This window comes from Macaca mulatta, chromosome 12 (genome assembly GCF_049350105.2).
Source record: "Macaca mulatta isolate MMU2019108-1 chromosome 12, T2T-MMU8v2.0, whole genome shotgun sequence".
NCBI lineage: Eukaryota > Metazoa > Chordata > Mammalia > Primates > Cercopithecidae > Macaca > Macaca mulatta.
In genome coordinates, this window is record NC_133417.1 from 37,241,294 (window position 1) to 37,259,434 (window position 18,141).

Sequence of the window (18,141 nt, forward strand, 5' to 3'; positions counted from 1 at the left end):
CCTATATGGGCTTCCAAATATCACTTTGCCAATTCCACAAGAACTGTCTTAGCGAAAGGCTTCTTGAGGGGAAAGCTGTAACTCTATGAGATGATTTCACAGAACACAAAGAAGTTTCTCAGAAAGCTTCTTTCTCTTTGTTATGGGAGGATATTTCCTTTGGCCCTATAGTCTTCAAAGGGATCCGAAATATCTGTTCTCAGATTCCACAGAAATAAGGCTAGCAAAGAGATCCACGAAATACAGATGTAACTCTGTGAGTGGAAGTCACATATCACAGAGCAGTTTCTCAGAAAGCTTCTTTCCAGATTTCATCGGAGGATATTTCCTTTTTCACCATAGCCCTCTATGGGCTTCCAAATATCACTTTGCCAATTCCACAAGAACTGTCTTAGCGAAAGGCTTCTTGAGGGCAAATCTGTAACTCTGTGAGATGATTTCACAGAACACAAAGAAGTTTCTCAGAAAGCTTCTTTTTCTTTGTTATGGGAGGATATTTCCTTTGGCCCTATAGTCTTCAAAGGGATTCTAAATATCTGCTCTCAGACTTCACAGAAATAAGGCTAGCAAAGAGATCCACGAAATACAGATGTAACTCTATGAGTGTAAGTCACATATCACAGAGCAGTTTCTCAGAAAGCTTCTTTCCAGATTTCATCGGAGGATATTTCCTTTTTCACCATAGCCCTCTATGGTCTTCCAAATATCACTTTGCCAATTCCACAGGAACTGTCTTAGCGAAAGGCTTCTTGAGGGGAAAGCTGTAACTCTATGAGATGATTTCACAAAACACAAAGAAGTTTCTCAGAAAGCTTCTTTCTCTTTGTTATGGGAGGATATTTCCTTTGGACCTATAGTCTTCAAAGGGATCCGAAATATCTGCTCTCAGATTCCACAGAAATAAGGCTAGCAAAGAGATCCACGAAATACAGATGTAACTCTGTGAGTGGAAGTCACATATCACAGAGCAGTATCTCAGAAAGCTTCTTTCCAGATTTCATCGGAGGATATTTCCTTTTTCACCATAGCCCTCTATGGGCTTCCAAATATCACTTTGCCAATTCCACAAGAACTGTCTTAGCGAAAGGCTTCTTGAGGGCAAATCTGTATCTCTGTGAGATGATTTCACAGAACACAAAGAAGTTTCTCAGAAAGCTTCTTTCTCTTTGTTATGGGAGGATATTTCCTTTGGCCCTATAGTCTTCATAGGGATTCTAAATATCTGCTCTCAGACTCCACAGAAATAAGGCTAGGAAAGAGATCCACGAAATACAGATGTAACACTGTGAGTGGAAGTCACATATCACAGAGCAGTTTCTCAGAAAGCTTCTTTCCAGATTTCATTGGAGGATATTTCCTTTTTCTCCATAGCCCTCTACGGGCTTCCAAATATCACTTTTCTAATTCCACAAGAACTGTCTTAGCGAAAGGCTTCTTGAGGGGAAAGCTGTAACTCTGTGAGATGATTTCACAGAACACAAAGAAGTTTCTCAGAAAGCTTCTTTCTCTTTGTTATCGGAGGATATTTCCTTTGGCCCTATAGTCTTCAAAGGGATTCTAAATATCTGCTCTCAGATTCCACAGAAATAAGGCTAGCAAAGAGATCCACGAAATACAGATGTAACTCTGTGAGTGGAAGTCACATATCACAGAGCAGTTTCTCAGAAAGCTTCTTTCCAGATTTCATTGGAGGATATTTCCTTTTTCACCATAGCCCGCTATGGGCTTCCAAATATCACTTTGCCAATTCCACAAGAACTGTCTTAGCGAAAGGCTTCTTGAGGGGAAAGCTGTAACTGTGTAAGATGATTTCACAGAACACAAAGAAGTTTCTCAGAAAGCTTCTTTCTCTTTGTTATGGGAGGATATTTCCTTTGAACCTATAGTCTTCAAAGGGATCCGAAATATCTGTTCTCAGATTCCACAGAAATAAGGCTAGCAAAGAGATCCACGAAATACAGATGTAACTCTGTGAGTGGAAGTCACATATCACAGAGCAGTTTCTCAGAAAGCTTCTTTCCAGATTTCATCGGAGGATATTTCCTTTTTCACCATAGCCCTCTATGGGCTTCCAAATATCACTTTGCCAATTCCACAAGAACTGTCTTAGCGAAAGGCTTCTTGAGGGGAAAGCTGTAACTCTATGAGATGATTTCACAGAACACAAAGAAGTTTCTCAGAAAGCTTCTTTCTCTTTGTTATGGGAGGATATTTCCTTTGGACCTATAGTCTTCAAAGGGATCCGAAATATCTGCTCTCAGATTCCACAGAAATAAGGCTAGCAAAGAGATCCACGAAATACAGATGTAACTCTGTGAGTGGAAGTCACATATCACAGAGCAGTATCTCAGAAAGCTTCTTTCCAGATTTCATCGGAGGATATTTCCTTTTTCACCATAGCCCTCTATGGGCTTCCAAATATCACTTTGCCAATTCCACAAGAACTGTCTTAGCGAAAGGCTTCTTGAGGGCAAATCTGTATCTCTGTGAGATGATTTCACAGAACACAAAGAAGTTTCTCAGAAAGCTTCTTTCTCTTTGTTATGGGAGGATATTTCCTTTGGCCCTATAGTCTTCAAAGGGATTCTAAATATCTGCTCTCAGACTCCACAGAAATAAGGCTAGGAAAGAGATCCACGAAATACAGATGTAACACTGTGAGTGGAAGTCACATATCACAGAGCAGTTTCTCAGAAAGCTTCTTTCCAGATTTCATTGGAGGATATTTCCTTTTTCTCCATAGCCCTCTACGGGCTTCCAAATATCACTTTTCTAATTCCACAAGAACTGTCTTAGCGAAAGGCTTCTTGAGGGGAAAGCTGTAACTCTGTGAGATGATTTCACAGAACACAAAGAAGTTTCTCAGAAAGCTTCTTTCTCTTTGTTATCGGAGGATATTTCCTTTGGCCCTATAGTCTTCAAAGGGATTCTATATATCTGCTCTCAGATTCCACAGAAATAAGGCTAGCAAAGAGATCCACGAAATACAGATGTAACTCTGTGAGTGGAAGTCACATATCACAGAGCAGTTTCTCAGAAAGCTTCTTTCCAGATTTCATTGGAGGATATTTCCTTTTTCACCATAGCCCGCTATGGGCTTCCAAATATCACTTTGCCAATTCCACAAGAACTGTCTTAGCGAAAGGCTTCTTGAGGGGAAAGCTGTAACTCTGTAAGATGATTTCACAGAACACAAAGAAGTTTCTCAGAAAGCTTCTTTCTCTTTGTTATGGGAGGATATTTCCTTTGAACCTATAGTCTTCAAAGGGATCCGAAATATCTGTTCTCAGATTCCACAGAAATAAGGCTAGCAAAGAGATCCACGAAATACAGATGTAACTCTGTGAGTGGAAGTCACATATCACAGAGCAGTTTCTCAGAAAGCTTCTTTCCAGATTTCATTGGAGGATATTTCCTTTTTCTCCATAGCCCTCTACGGGCTTCCAAATATCACTTTTCTAATTCCACAAGAACTGTCTTAGCGAAAGGCTTCTTGAGGGGAAAGCTGTAACTCTGTGAGATGATTTAACAGAACACAAAGAAGTTTCTCAGAAAGCTTCTTTCTCTTTGTTATCGGAGGATATTTCCTTTGTCCCTATAGTATTCAAAGGGATCCGAAATATCTGTTCTGAGATTCCACAGAAATAAGGCTAGCAAAGAGATCCACGAAATACAGATGTAACTCTGTGAGTGGAAGTCACATATCACAGAGCAGTTTCTCAGAAAGCTTCTTTCCAGATTTCATCGGAGGATATTTCCTTTTTCACCATAGCCCTATATGGGCTTCCAAATATCACTTTGCCAATTCCACAAGAACTGTCTTAGCGAAAGGCTTCTTGAGGGGAAAGCTGTAACTGTGTAAGCTGATTTCACAGAACACAAAGAAGTTTCTCAGAAAGCTTCTTTCTCTTTGTTATGGGAGGATATTTCCTTTGAACCTATAGTCTTCAAAGGGATCCGAAATATCTGTTCTCAGATTCCACAGAAATAAGGCTAGCAAAGAGATCCACGAAATACAGATGTAACTCTGTGAGTGGAAGTCACATATCACAGAGCAGTTTCTCAGAAAGCTTCTTTCCAGATTTCATCGGAGGATATTTCCTTTTTCACCATAGCCCTCTATGGGCTTCCAAATATCACTTTGCCAATTCCACAAGAACTGTCTTAGCGAAAGGCTTCTTGAGGGCAAATCTGTAACTCTGTGAGATGATTTCACAGAACACAAAGAAGTTTCTCAGAAAGGTTCTTTCTCTTTGTTATGGGAGGATATTTCCTTTGGCCCTATAGTCTTCAGAGGGATTCTAAATATCTGCTCTCAGACTCCACAGAAATAAGGCTAGCAAAGAGATCCACGAAATACAGATGTAACTCTATGAGTGGAAGTCACATATCACAGAGCAGTTTCTCAGAAAGCTTCTTTCCAGATTTCATTGGAGGATATTTCCTTTTTCTCCATAGCCCTCTATGGGCTTCCAAATATCACTTTGCTAATTCCACAAGAACTGTCTTAGCGAAAGGCTTCTTGAGGGGAAAGCTGTAACTCTGTGAGATGATTTTACAGAACACAAAGAAGTTTCTCAGAAAGCTTCTTTCTCTTTGTTATCGGAGGATATTTCCTTTGGCCCTATAGTCTTCAAAGGGATTCTGAATATCTGCTCTCAGATTCCACAGAAATAAGGCTAGCAAAGAGATCCACGAAATACAGATGTAACTCTGTGAGTGGAAGTCTCATATCACAGAGCAGTTTCTCAGAAAGCTTCTTTCCAGATTTCATTGGAGGATATTTCCTTTTTCTCCATAGCCCTCTACGGGCTTCCAAATATCACTTTTCTAATTCCACAAGAACTGTCTTAGCGAAAGGCTTCTTGAGGGGAAAGCTGTAACTCTGTGAGATGATTTCACAGAACACAAAGAAGTTTCTCAGAAAGCTTCTTTCTCTTTGTTATCGGAGGATATTTCCTTTGGCCCTATAGTCTTCAAAGGGATTCTAAATATCTGCTCTCAGATTCCACAGAAATAAGGCTAGCAAAGAGATCCACGAAATACAGATGTAACTCTGTGAGTGGAAGTCACATATCACAGAGCAGTTTCTCAGAAAGCTTCTTTCCAGATTTCATTGGAGGATATTTCCTTTTTCACCATAGCCCTCTATGGGCTTCCAAATATCACTTTGCCAATTCCACAAGAACTGTCTTAGCGAAAGGCTTCTTGAGGGGAAAGCTGTAACTCTGTAAGATGATTTCACAGAACACAAAGAAGTTTCTCAGAAAGCTTCTTTCTCTTTGTTATGGGAGGATATTTCCTTTGAACCTATAGTCTTCAAAGGGATCCGAAATATCTGTTCTCAGATTCCACAGAAATAAGGCTAGCAAAGAGATCCACGAAATACAGATGTAACTCTGTGAGTGGAAGTCACATATCACAGAGCAGTTTCTCAGAAAGCTTCTTTCCAGATTTCATCGGAGGATATTTCCTTTTTCACTTTAGCCGTCTATGGGCTTCCAAATATCACTTTGCCAATTCCACAAGAACTGTCTTAGCGAAAGGCTTCTTGAGGGGAAAGCTGTAACTCTGTGAGATGATTTCACAGAACACAAAGAAGTTTCTCAGAAAGCTTCTTTCTCTTTGTTATCGGAGGATATTTCCTTTGTCCCTATAGTATTCAAAGGGATCCGAAATATCTGTTCTCAGATTCCACAGAAATAAGGGTAGCAAAGAGATCCACGAAATACAGATGTAACTCTGTGAGTGGAAGTCACATATCACAGAGCAGTTTCTCAGAAAGCTTCTTTCCAGATTTCATCGGAGGATATTTTCTTTTTCACCATAGCCCTATATGGGCTTCCAAATATCACTTTGCTAATTCCACAAGAACTGTCTTAGCGAAAGGCTTCTTGAGGGGAAAGCTGTAACTCTATGAGATGATTTCACAGAACACAAAGAAGTTTCTCAGAAAGCTTCTTTCTCTTTGTTATGGGAGGATATTTCCTTTGGCCCTATAGTCTTCAAAGGGATCCGAAATATCTGTTCTCAGATTCCACAGAAATAAGGCTAGCAAAGAGATCCACGAAATACAGATGTAACTTGTGAGTGGAAGTCACATATCACAGAGCAGTTTCTCAGAAAGCTTCTTTCCAGATTTCATCGGAGGATATTTCCTTTTTCACCATAGCCCTCTATGGGCTTCCAAATATCACTTTGCCAATTCCACAAGAACTGTCTTAGCGAAAGGCTTCTTGAGGGCAAATCTGTAACTCTGTGAGATGATTTCACAGAACACAAAGAAGTTTCTCAGAAAGCTTCTTTCTCTTTGTTATCGGAGGATATTTCCTTTGGCCCTATAGTCTTCAAAGGGATTCTAAATATCTGCTCTCAGACTCCACAGAAATAAGGCTAGCAAAGTGATCCACGAAATACGGATGTAACTCTATGAGTGGAAGTCACATATCACAGAGCAGTTTCTCAGAAAGCTTCTTTCCAGATTTCATTGGAGGATATTTCCTTTTTCTCCATAGCCCTCTATGGGCTTCCAAATATCACTTTGCGAATTCCACAAGAACTGTCTTAGCGAAAGGCTTCTTGAGGGGAAAGCTGTAACTCTGTGAGATGATTTTACAGAACACAAAGAAGTTTCTCAGAAAGCTTCTTTCTCTTTGTTATCGGAGGATATTTCCTTTGGCCCTATAGTCTTCAAAGGGATTCTAAATATCTGCTCTCAGATTCCACAGAAATAAGGCTAGCAAAGAGATCCATGAAATACAGATGTAACGCTGTGAGTGGAAGTCTCATATCACAGAGCAGTTTCTCAGAAAGCTTCTTTCCAGATTTCATCGGAGGATATTTCCTTTTTCACCATAGCCCTCTATGGGCTTGCAAATATCACTTTGCCAATTCCACAAGAACTGTCTTAGCGAAAGGCTTCTTGAGGGGAAAGCTGTAACTCTGTGAGATGATTTCACAGAACACAAAGAAGTTTCTCAGAAAGCTTCTTTCTCTTTGTTATCGGAGGATATTTCCTTTGTCCCTATAGTATTCAAAGGGATCCGAAATATCTGTTCTCAGATTCCACAGAAATAAGGCTAGCAAAGAGATCCACGAAATACAGATGTAACTCTGTGAGTGGAAGTCACATATCACAGAGCAGTTTCTCAGAAAGCTTCTTTCCAGATTTCATCGGAGGATATTTCCTTTTTCACCATAGCCCTATATGGGCTTCCAAATATCAATTTGCCAATTCCACAAGAACTGTCTTAGCGAAAGGCTTCTTGAGGGGAAAGCTGTAACTCTATAAGATGATTTCACAGAACACAAAGCAGTTTCTCAGAAAGCTTCTTTCTCTTTGTTATGGGAGGATATTTCCTTTGGCCCTATAGTCTTCAAAGGGATCCGAAATATCTGTTCTCAGATTCCACAGAAATAAGGCTAGCAAAGAGATCCACGAAATACAGATGTAACTCTGTGAGTGGAAGTCACATATCACAGAGCAGTTTCTCAGAAAGCTTCTTTCCAGATTTCATCGGAGGATATTTCCTTTTTCACCATAGCCCTCTATGGGCTTCCAAATATCACTTTGCCAATTCCACAAGAACTGTCTTAGCGAAAGGCTTCTTGAGGACAAATCTGTAACTCTGTGAGATGATTTCACAGAACACAAAGAAGTTTCTCAGAATGCTTCTTTCTCTTTGTTATGGGAGGATATTTCCTTTGGCCCTACAGTCTTCAAAGGGATTCTAAATATCTGCTCTCAGACTCCACAGAAATAAGGCTAGCAAAGAGATTCACGAAATACAGATGTATCTCTGTGAGTGGAAGTCACATATCACAGAGCACTTTCTCAGAAAGCTTCTTTCCAGATTTCATTGGAGGATATTTCCTTTTTCTCCATAGCCCTCTATGGGCTTCCAAATATCACTTTGCGAATTCCACAAGAACTGTCTTAGCGAAAGGCTTCTTGAGGGGAAAGCTGTAACTCTGTGAGATGATTTTACAGAACACAAAGAAGTTTCTCAGAAAGCTTCTTTCTCTTTGTTATCGGAGGATATTTCCTTTGGCCCTATAGTCTTCAAAGGGATTCTAAATATCTGCTCTCAGATTCCACAGAAATAAGGCTAGCAAAGAGATCCACGAAATACAGATGTAACGCTGTGAGTGGAAGTCTCATATCACAGAGCAGTTTCTCAGAAAGCTTCTTTCCAGATTTCATCGGAGGATATTTCCTTTTTCACCATAGCCCTCTATGGGCTTCCAAATATCACTTTGCCAATTCCACAAGAACTGTCTTAGCGAAAGGCTTCTTGAGGGGAAAGCTGTAACTCTGTGAGATGATTTCACAGAACACAAAGAAGTTTCTCAGAAAGCTTCTTTCTCTTTGTTATCGGAGGATATTTCCTTTGTCCCTATAGTATTCAAAGGGATCCGAAATATCTGTTCTCAGATTCCACAGAAATAAGGCTAGCAAAGAGATCCACGAAATACAGATGTAACTCTGTGAGTGGAAGTCACATATCACAGAGCAGTTTCTCAGAAAGCTTCTTTCCAGATTTCATCGGAGGATATTTCCTTTTTCACCATAGCCCTATATGGGCTTCCAAATATCAATTTGCCAATTCCACAAGAACTGTCTTAGCGAAAGGCTTCTTGAGGGGAAAGCTGTAACTCTATAAGATGATTTCACAGAACACAAAGCAGTTTCTCAGAAAGCTTCTTTCTCTTTGTTATGGGAGGATATTTCCTTTGGCCCTATAGTCTTCAAAGGGATCCGAAATATCTGTTCTCAGATTCCACAGAAATAAGGCTAGCAAAGAGATCCACGAAATACAGATGTAACTCTGTGAGTGGAAGTCACATATCACAGAGCAGTTTCTCAGAAAGCTTCTTTCCAGATTTCATCGGAGGATATTTCCTTTTTCACCATAGCCCTCTATGGGCTTCCAAATATCACTTTGCCAATTCCACAAGAACTGTCTTAGCGAAAGGCTTCTTGAGGACAAATCTGTAACTCTGTGAGATGATTTCACAGAACACAAAGAAGTTTCTCAGAATGCTTCTTTCTCTTTGTTATGGGAGGATATTTCCTTTGGCCCTACAGTCTTCAAAGGGATTCTAAATATCTGCTCTCAGACTCCACAGAAATAAGGCTAGCAAAGAGATTCACGAAATACAGATGTATCTCTGTGAGTGGAAGTCACATATCACAGAGCAGTTTCTCAGAAAGCTTCTTTCCAGATTTCATTGGAGGATATTTCCTTTTTCTCCGTAGCCCTCTAGGGGCTTCCAAATATCACTTTGCTAATTCCACAAGAACTGTCTTAGCGAAAGGCTTCTTGAGGGGAAAGCTGTAACTCTGTGAGATGATTTCACAGAACACAAAGAAGTTTCTCAGAAAGCTTCTTTCCCTTTGTTATCAGAAGATATTTCCTTTGGCCCTATAGTCTTCAAAGGGATCCGAAATATCTGTTCTCAGATTCCACAGAAATAAGGCTAGCAAAGAGATCCACGAAATACAGATGTAACTCTGTGAGTGGAAGGAACATATCACAGAGCAGTTTCTCAGAAAGCTTCTTTCCAGATTTCATCGGAGGATATTTCCTTTTTCACCATAGCCCTCTAAGGGCTTCCAAATATCACTTTGCCAATTCCACAAGAACTGTCTTAGCGAAAGGCTTCTTGAGGGGAAAGCTGTAACTCTGTGAGATGATTTCACAGAACACAAAGAAGTTTCTCAGAAAGCTTCTTTCTCTTTGTTATGGGAGGATATTTCCTTTGGACCTATAGTCTTCAAAGGGATCCGAAATATCTGTTCTCAGATTCCACAGAAATAAGGCTAGCAAAGAGATCCACGAAATACAGATGTAACTCTGTGAGTGGAAGTCACATATCACAGAGCAGTTTCTCAGAAAGCTTCTTTCCAGATTTCATCGGAGTATATTTCCTTTTTCACCATAGCCGTCTATGGGCTTCCAAATATCACTTTGCCAATTCCACAAGAACTGTCTTAGCGAAAGGCTTCTTGAGGGGAAAGCTGTAACTCTGTGAGATGATTTCACAGAACACAAAGAAGTTTCTCAGAAAGCTTCTTTCTCTTTGTTATGGGAGGATATTTCTTTTGGCTCTATAGTCTTCAAAGGGATTCCAAATATCTGCTTTCAGATTCCACAGAAATAAGGCTAGCAAAGAGATCCACGAAATACAGATGTAACTCTGTGAGTGGAAGTCACATATCACAGAGCAGTTTCTCAGAAAGCTTCTTTCCAGATTTCATCGGAGGATATTTCCTTTTTCACCATAGCCCTCTATGGGCTTCCAAATATCACTTTGCCAATTCCACAGGAACTGTCTTAGCGAAAGGCTTCTTGAGGGGAAAGCTGTAACTCTATGAGATGATTTCACAGAACACAAAGAAGTTTCTCAGAAAGCTTCTTTCTCTTTGTTATGGGAGGATATTTCCTTTGGACCTATAGTCTTCAAAGGGATCCGAAATATCTGCTCTCAGATTCCACAGAAATAAGGCTAGCAAAGAGATCCACGAAATACAGATGTAACTCTGTGAGTGGAAGTCACATATCACAGAGCAGTATCTCAGAAAGCTTCTTTCCAGATTTCATCGGAGGATATTTCCTTTTTCACCATAGCCCTCTATGGGCTTCCAAATATCACTTTGCCAATTCCACAAGAACTGTCTTAGCGAAAGGCTTCTTGAGGGCAAATCTGTATCTCTGTGAGATGATTTCACAGAACACAAAGAAGTTTCTCAGAAAGCTTCTTTCTCTTTGTTATGGGTGGATATTTCCTTTGAACCTATAGTCTTCAAAGGGATCCGAAATATCTGTTCTCAGATTCCACAGAAATAAGGCTAGCAAAGAGATCCACGAAATACAGATGTAACTCTGTGAGTGGAAGTCACATATCACAGAGCAGTTTCTCAGAAAGCTTCTTTCCAGATTTCATCGGAGGATATTTCCTTTTTCACCTTAGCCGTCTATGGGCTTCCAAATATCACTTTACCAATTCCACAAGAACTGTCTTAGCGAAAGGCTTCTTGAGGGGAAAGCTGTAACTCTATGAGATGATTTCACAGAACACAAAGAAGTTTCTCAGAAAGCTTCTTTCTCTTTGTTATCGGAGGATATTTCCTTTGGCCCTGTAGTCTTCAAAGGGATCCGAAATATCTGTTCTCAGATTCCACAGAAATAAGGCTAGCAAAGAGATCCACGAAATACAGATGTAACTCTGTGAGTGTAAGTCACATATCACAGAGCAGTTTCTCAGAAAGCTTCTTTCCAGATTTCATCGGAGGAAATTTCCTTTTTCACCATAGCCCTCTATGGGCTTCCAAATATCACTTTGCCAATTCCACAAGAACTGTCTTAGCGAAAGGCTTCTTGAGGGCAAATCTGTAACTCTGTGAGATGATTTCACAGAACACAAAGAAGTTTCTCAGAAAGGTTCTTTCTCTTTGTTATGGGAGGATATTTCCTTTGGCCCTATAGTCTTCAGAGGGATTCTAAATATCTGCTCTCAGACTCCACAGAAATAAGGCTAGCAAAGAGATCCACGAAATACAGATGTAACTCTATGAGTGGAAGTCACATATCACAGAGCAGTTTCTCAGAAAGCTTCTTTCCAGATTTCATTGGAGGATATTTCCTTTTTCTCCATAGCCCTCTATGGGCTTCCAAATATCACTTTGCTAATTCCACAAGAACTGTCTTAGCGAAAGGCTTCTTGAGGGGAAAGCTGTAACTCTGTGAGATGATTTTACAGAACACAAAGAAGTTTCTCAGAAAGCTTCTTTCTCTTTGTTATCGGAGGATATTTCCTTTGGCCCTATAGTCTTCAAAGGGATTCTAAATATCTGCTCTCAGATTCCACAGAAATAAGGCTAGCAAAGAGATCCACGAAATACAGATGTAACTCTGTGAGTGGAAGTCTCATATCACAGAGCAGTTTCTCAGAAAGCTTCTTTCCAGATTTCATTGGAGGATATTTCCTTTTTCTCCATAGCCCTCTACGGGCTTCCAAATATCACTTTTCTAATTCCACAAGAACTGTCTTAGCGAAAGGCTTCTTGAGGGGAAAGCTGTAACTCTGTGAGATGATTTCACAGAACACAAAGAAGTTTCTCAGAAAGCTTCTTTCTCTTTGTTATCGGAGGATATTTCCTTTGGCCCTATAGTCTTCAAAGGGATTCTAAATATCTGCTCTCAGATTCCACAGAAATAAGGCTAGCAAAGAGATCCACGAAATACAGATGTAACTCTGTGAGTGGAAGTCACATATCACAGAGCAGTTTCTCAGAAAGCTTCTTTCCAGATTTCATTGGAGGATATTTCCTTTTTCACCATAGCCCTCTATGGGCTTCCAAATATCACTTTGCCAATTCCACAAGAACTGTCTTAGCGAAAGGCTTCTTGAGGGGAAAGCTGTAACTCTGTAAGATGATTTCACAGAACACAAAGAAGTTTCTCAGAAAGCTTCTTTCTCTTTGTTATGGGAGGATATTTCCTTTGAACCTATAGTCTTCAAAGGGATCCGAAATATCTGTTCTCAGATTCCACAGAAATAAGGCTAGCAAAGAGATCCACGAAATACAGATGTAACTCTGTGAGTGGAAGTCACATATCACAGAGCAGTTTCTCAGAAAGCTTCTTTCCAGATTTCATCGGAGGATATTTCCTTTTTCACCATAGCCCTCTATGGGCTTCCAAATATCACTTTGCCAATTCCACAGGAACTGTCTTAGCGAAAGGCTTCTTGAGGGCAAATCTGTAACTCTGTGAGATGATTTCACAGAACACAAAGAAGTTTCTCAGAAAGCTTCTTTCTCTTTGTTATGGGAGGATATTTCCTTTGGCCCTATAGTCTTCAAAGGGATTCTAAATATCTGCTCTCAGACTCCACAGAAATAAGGCTAGCAAAGAGATCCACGAAATACAGATGTAACTCTATGAGTGGAAGTCACATATCACAGAGCAGTTTCTCAGAAAGCTTCTTTCCAGATTTCATTGGAGGATATTTCCTTTTTCTCCATAGCCCTCTATGGGCTTCCAAATATCACTTTGCGAATTCCACAAGAACTGTCTTAGTGAAAGGCTTCTTGAGGGGAAAGCTGTAACTCTGTGAGATGATTTTACAGAACACAAAGAAGTTTCTCAGAAAGCTTCTTTCTCTTTGTTATCGGAGGATATTTCCTATGGCCCTATAGTCTTCAAAGGGATTCTAAATATCTGCTCTCAGATTCCACAGAAATAAGGCTAGCAAAGAGATCCACGAAATACAGATGTAACTCTGTGAGTGGAAGTCTCATATCACAGAGCAGTTTCTCAGAAAGCTTCTTTCCAGATTTCATCGGAGGATATTTCCTTTTTCACCATAGCCCTCTATGGGCTTCCAAATATCACTTTGCCAATTCCACAAGAACTGTCTTAGCGAAAGGCTTCTTGAGGGGAAAGCTGTAACTCTGTGAGATGATTTCACAGAACACAAAGAAGTTTCTCAGAAAGCTTCTTTCTCTTTGTTATCGGAGGATATTTCCTTTGTCCCTATAGTATTCAAAGGGATCCGAAATATCTGTTCTCAGATTCCACAGAAATAAGGCTAGCAAAGAGATCCACGAAATACAGATGTAACTCTATGAGTGGAAGTCACATATCACAGAGCAGTTTCTCAGAAAGCTTCTTTCCAGATTTCATTGGAGGATATTTCCTTTTTCTCCATAGCCCTCTATGGGCTTCCAAATATCACTTTGCTAATTCCACAAGAACTGTCTTAGCGAAAGGCTTCTTGAGGGGAAAGCTGTAACTCTGTGAGATGATTTTACAGAACACAAAGAAGTTTCTCAGAAAGCTTCTTTCTCTTTGTTATCGGAGGATATTTCCTTTGGCCCTATAGTCTTCAAAGGGATTCTAAATATCTGCTCTCAGATTCCACAGAAATAAGGCTAGCAAAGAGATCCACGAAATACAGATGTAACTCTGTGAGTGGAAGTCTCATATCACAGAGCAGTTTCTCAGAAAGCTTCTTTCCAGATTTCATTGGAGGATATTTCCTTTTTCTCCATAGCCCTCTACGGGCTTCCAAATATCACTTTTCTAATTCCACAAGAACTGTCTTAGCGAAAGGCTTCTTGAGGGGAAAGCTGTAACTCTGTGAGATGATTTCACAGAACACAAAGAAGTTTCTCAGAAAGCTTCTTTCTCTTTGTTATCGGAGGATATTTCCTTTGGCCCTATAGTCTTCAAAGGGATTCTAAATATCTGCTCTCAGATTCCACAGAAATAAGGCTAGCAAAGAGATCCACGAAATACAGATGTAACTCTGTGAGTGGAAGTCACATATCACAGAGCAGTTTCTCAGAAAGCTTCTTTCCAGATTTCATTGGAGGATATTTCCTTTTTCACCATAGCCCTCTATGGGCTTCCAAATATCACTTTGCCAATTCCACAAGAACTGTCTTAGCGAAAGGCTTCTTGAGGGGAAAGCTGTAACTCTGTAAGATGATTTCACAGAACACAAAGAAGTTTCTCAGAAAGCTTCTTTCTCTTTGTTATGGGAGGATATTTGCTTTGAACCTATAGTCTTCAAAGGGATCCGAAATATCTGTTCTCAGATTCCACAGAAATAAGGCTAGCAAAGAGATCCACGAAATACAGATGTAACTCTGTGAGTGGAAGTCACATATCACAGAGCAGTTTCTCAGAAAGCTTCTTTCCAGATTTCATCGGAGGATATTTCCTTTTTCACCATAGCCCTCTATGGGCTTCCAAATATCACTTTGCTAATTCCACAAGAACTGTCTTAGCGAAAGGCTTCTTGAGGGGAAAGCTGTAACTCTATGAGATGATTTCACAGAACACAAAGAAGTTTCTCAGAAAGCTTCTTTCTCTTTGTTATGGGAGGATATTTCCTTTGGCCCTATAGTCTTCAAAGGGATCCGAAATATCTGTTCTCAGATTCCACAGAAATAAGGCTAGCAAAGAGATCCACGAAATACAGATGTAACTCTGTGAGTGGAAGTCACATATCACAGAGCAGTTTCTCAGAAAGCTTCTTTCCAGATTTCATCGGAGGATATTTCCTTTTTCACCATAGCCCTCTATGGGCTTCCAAATATCACTTTGCCAATTCCACAAGAACTGTCTTAGCGAAAGGCTTCTTGAGGGCAAATCTGTAACTCTGTGAGATGATTTCACAGAACACAAAGAAGTTTCTCAGAAAGCTTCTTTCTCTTTGTTATGGGAGGATATTTCCTTTGGCCCTATAGTCTTCAAAGGGATTCTAAATATCTGCTCTCAGACTCCACAGAAATAAGGCTAGCAAAGTGATCCACGAAATACAGATGTAACTCTATGAGTGGAAGTCACATATCACAGAGCAGTTTCTCAGAAAGCTTCTTTCCAGATTTCATTGGAGGATATTTCCTTTTTCTCCATAGTCCTCTATGGGCTTCCAAATATCACTTTGCGAATTCCACAAGAACTGTCTTAGCGAAAGGCTTCTTGAGGGGAAAGCTGTAACTCTGTGAGATGATTTTACAGAACACAAAGAAGTTTCTCAGAAAGCTTCTTTCTCTTTGTTATCGGAGGATATTTCCTTTGGCCCTATAGTCTTCAAAGGGATTCTAAATATCTGCTCTCAGATTCCACAGAAATAAGGCTAGCAAAGAGATCCACGAAATACAGATGTAACTCTGTGAGTGGAAGTCTCATATCACAGAGCAGTTTCTCAGAAAGCTTCTTTCCAGATTTCATCGGAGGATATTTCCTTTTTCACCATAGCCCTCTATGGGCTTCCAAATATCACTTTGCCAATTCCACAAGAACTGTCTTAGCGAAAGGCTTCTTGAGGGGAAAGCTGTAACTCTGTGAGATGATTTCACAGAACACAAAGAAGTTTCTCAGAAAGCTTCTTTCTCTTTGTTATCGGAGGATATTTCCTTTGTCCCTATAGTATTCAAAGGGATCCGAAATATCTGTTCTCAGATTCCACAGAAATAAGGCTAGCAAAGAGATCCACGAAATACAGATGTAACTCTGTGAGTGGAAGTCACATATCACAGAGCAGTTTCTCAGAAAGCTTCTTTCCAGATTTCATCGGAGGATATTTCCTTTTTCACCATAGCCCTATATGGGCTTCCAAATATCAATTTGCCAATTCCACAAGAACTGTCTTAGCGAAAGGCTTCTTGAGGGGAAAGCTGTAACTCTATGAGATGACTTCACAGAACACAAAGCAGTTTCTCAGAAAGCTTCTTTCTCTTTGTTATGGGAGGATATTTCCTTTGGCCCTATAGTCTTCAAAGGGATCCGAAATATCTGTTCTCAGATTCCACAGAAATAAGGCTAGCAAAGAGATCCACGAAATACAGATGTAACTCTGTGAGTGGAAGTCACATATCACAGAGCAGTTTCTCAGAAAGCTTCTTTCCAGATTTCATCGGAGGATATTTCCTTTTTCACCATAGCCCTCTATGGGCTTCCAAATATCACTTTGCCAATTCCACAAGAACTGTCTTAGCGAAAGGCTTCTTGAGGACAAATCTGTAACTCTGTGAGATGATTTCACAGAACACAAAGAAGTTTCTCAGAAAGCTTCTTTCTCTTTGTTATGGGAGGATATTTCCTTTGGCCCTACAGTCTTCAAAGGGATTCTAAATATCTGCTCTCAGACTCCACAGAAATAAGGCTAGCAAAGAGATTCACGAAATACAGATGTATCTCTGTGAGTGGAAGTCACATATCACAGAGCAGTTTCTCAGAAAGCTTCTTTCCAGATTTCATTGGAGGATATTTCCATTTTCTCCATAGCCCTCTATGGGCTTCCAAATATCACTTTGCTAATTCCACAAGAACTGTCTTAGCGAAAGGCTTCTTGAGGGGAAAGCTGTAACTCTGTGAGATGATTTCACAGAACACAAAGAAGTTTCTCAGAAAGTTTCTTTCCCTTTGTTATCAGAAGATATTTCCTTTGGCCCTATAGTCTTCAAAGGGATCCGAAATATCTGTTCTCAGATTCCACAGAAATAAGGCTAGCAAAGAGATCCACGAAATACAGATGTAACTCTGTGAGTGGAAGGAACATATCACAGAGCAGTTTCTCAGAAAGCTTCTTTCCAGATTTCATCGGAGGATATTTCCTTTTTCACCATAGCCCTCTACGGGCTTCCAAATATCACTTTGCCAATTCCACAAGAACTGTCTTAGCGAAAGGCTTCTTGAGGGGAAAGCTGTAACTCTGTGAGATGATTTCACAGAACACAAAGTATTTTCTCAGAAAGCTTCTTTCTCTTTGTTATGGGAGGATATTTCCTTTGGACCTATAGTCTTCAAAGGGATCCGAAATATCTGTTCTCAGATTCCACAGAAATAAGGCTAGCAAAGAGATCCACGAAATACAGATGTAACTCTGTGAGTGGAAGTCACATATCACAGAGCAGTTTCTCAGAAAGCTTCTTTCCAGATTTCATCGGAGTATATTTCCTTTTTCACCATAGCCGTCTATGGGCTTCCAAATATCACTTTGCCAATTCCACAAGAACTGTCTTAGCGAAAGGCTTCTTGAGGGGAAAGCTGTAACTCTGTGAGATGATTTCACAGAACACAAAGAAGTTTCTCAGAAAGCTTCTTTCTCTTTGTTATGGGAGGATATTTCTTTTGGCTCTATAGTCTTCAAAGGGATCTGAAATATCTTTTCTCAGATTCCACAGAAATAAGGCTAGCAAAGAGATCCACGAAATACAGATGTAACTCTGTGAGTGGAAGTCACATATCACAGAGCAGTTTCTCAGAAAGCTTCTTTCCAGATTTCATCGGAGGATATTTCCTTTTTCACCATAGCCCTCTATGGGCTTCCAAATATCACTTTGCCAATTCCACAGGAACTGTCTTAGCGAAAGGCTTCTTGAGGGGAAAGCTGTAACTCTATGAGATGATTTCACAGAACACAAAGAAGTTTCTCAGAAAGCTTCTTTCTCTTTGTTATGGGAGGATATTTCCTTTGGACCTATAGTCTTCAAAGGGATCCGAAATATCTGCTCTCAGATTCCACAGAAATAAGGCTAGCAAAGAGATCCACGAAATACAGATGTAACTCTGTGAGTGGAAGTCACATATCACAGAGCAGTATCTCAGAAAGCTTCTTTCC